Genomic DNA, 2,580 nt, shown 5'->3' on the forward strand with positions numbered 1-2,580 from the left:
CATGTCCAGTTAAAGGTCCTGTGTGGCCAACCAAGTCAAGAGAAGCCCTTCAGTGTCAGAAGTATAAATGCCATTCTTTGTAGAGGAGGCAGTTTAGATCCATGGGGCTATTGGAGTGATGGATGGCCTCATGGTCTCCAGTAGCACTGGTTGTTCTCATCTAAGCCCTGATCATTTGGACATGAGGGACCTGGAGTATGAGTGCTGGACCTAAATGCTCAAGAACAAATTAGGGTGAGGGGACATCCTATCAATGCTTTTTCGACATGTAACCCCACACAGTGAAATATTCAGTGCAGTTATTATAGACTTGAAGCTCAGAAATAAATCGAAAGCTCTCGTGTCTGTAGGTATCTTTCTGATCTAGAATCCCGAGAAGAGACTCAAAAGTTACAAACAGAAGTCTAAAGGAGGAACAGAGGCAAAGAAGCAAACTGAAAAGAAGATACAATGTTGGTCCGAGGACAAGAGAAGCTACCTTAACACAATGTTACGAATATACAGGGCAGTTCTGACAGACTTCAGGGAAAAAGTAACTATGTACATCCTGTTTACTTCTGAAGTAGCGGGGCTGATGGAACTTGATCCTGGACAGAGGGTAAAACCTCCCTACTCAGAGAAAGAAATGTGGACAAAATTGATTTAAAAAAATGATGCTTTGGCCAACCCAGAACACAGTAATTTTATACCTCTTCCTGACAGACACTTAAGGGACAGAGTCTGGACAAAAATGTTGACAACAACAGTTTCAGGATCCATAAGACAAAGTCTTCTGTTTCGTGAGGCAAAACAGTGTTGTATGGCAGAGGAGAAATGGGAGAAATTGAGCAGTTCATCAAAACGAACCAACCAACCTAAAAGCAAGCAAGCAAGCCCAGGTGAGCCTGTTTGAAAGGAAACAGAACACCAGAGGCTGAGCCTTCACTATGAGTAGAAATATGGCAAAAAGGACTACTTTTCAAAGCCTGGACAATTCAAAGCTGTAGTCCCTCAGGGGACTGCAGGTGTCTGTAGTCCCTCAGGGGACAGGCAGTGAAAAACATCAACTAGTATCTCAGTGCAGGCATCGGAAATGATCCCAAAGTTAAGGGGTGTAAGAAGAAGCCACCCCAAGAGACCAGATTCTTGGGCTCCCAGAATTCAGGGCAGAAAGAACAGAGTTTGCTGTGGGCACAGACTGAAAATTGCTGTGGGATCTTTCAGCGATGGGATGAGACAGAAGAGCAGGATTCGGAGTTGCACACCTCAGTTGCTCATTTAGAAATATTTAAAATAGTGAGGTCAGTGAGCATCACTGTTTGTGATGTTAAGGATACAGGAAAGAACGAAGCCTACAGAAAACTTGGCCTTTATAGGACTTACATTCTAGGGAAGGTGACAGAAAATAAGCAAGATAAATTCTATTCTCCTTGGATTGTTCTCATATAACATTTTATGTAAGCTGGAAAGAAAGTCAGGCATTACTGAAAAGAAGTGCTACTCTACTTGGTAAAACATTACATTTCATCCTACCAAAGTCAGGCTTTCCAAATACAATGGCTTGACCTACTGTCTCTGTTCTTGTAACAAAGAAAGAGGAATGGTGACCATTTCAAATCTTGCAAAAAATATTTCTATTCATTCATTTTTATATACTAGGTACTAGCTTGTTACTGTATCTATATACCAGGTAGTATTTATATACGACATGTGCACAATTTCTAAAATCGATGGAGAAATACATATTATGAAAAACTGAAATGAAAAAGTATTCTGTAGGTGAAATTTATAGAATGTAAGTGTAAAACTTGATTTTTAGTTGAGATAATCTATGGAATCTAACCACTGAGCCCTTCTTTCTTAGCGAAACACAGTATCTATGGAGATCAAAAGCACAGGCAGGAACTAACAGAGCGGGCAACTCCCCTGAGCCTCATCACAGTGTGTAGGAATGAAGTTCCTCCCTCTTGAACCTCTTAGAATTTACTGAAGTCAGCTGGTCTAGGTAACACCTTTAGGTTTTCCAAGCGTGAAGATGTAAATTGCAAATTAAAATCCAAGAAAAGTAAAACAAACAGAAAGCCGTTACTTGAGCTGTTAACCTTAAAAATCTGGGTGATTACTGATTAACATTCCTAATCCCATAATTTTTAAAGATTGTATTTATTTATTTGAGGGAAAAAATGCACGAGTGGGGGGGAGTGGCAGAGGGAGAGGCCGCCTCCCCACTGAGCAGACAGCCCAAGCTGAGATTCGATCCCAGGACCCCAGGACCATGACCTGAGCCCAAGGTAGACGCTTAACAGACTGAGCCACCCAGGTGCCCCTCCCCCATAAATTTTTTACCATAAAAAATGAATATCAAAAGGGAAGGGACAAGTGAAAATTTCTAAGGAAACATGAAAAGAAAACCACATATGTGGTCTATCTTACTGTTTGATCTATGATGTACTTTTTATGGCCCTAAAATAGCCATACGAGGAGTTGTCAGCATGTCCTGATATTTCTTATTTGTTAATAACACAATGAACATTTGAAAAGAGAAACTAAAATACAGTTGTATATTATTAATCTTTTTTAAAAATCAAAAGCATAGTAAGT

Source organism: Eumetopias jubatus, unplaced genomic scaffold (genome assembly GCF_037043125.1).
Source record: "Eumetopias jubatus isolate StellerSeaLion01/CBP00866 unplaced genomic scaffold, mEumJub1_p1.0 scaffold_16, whole genome shotgun sequence".
Classification (NCBI taxonomy): domain Eukaryota; kingdom Metazoa; phylum Chordata; class Mammalia; order Carnivora; family Otariidae; genus Eumetopias; species Eumetopias jubatus.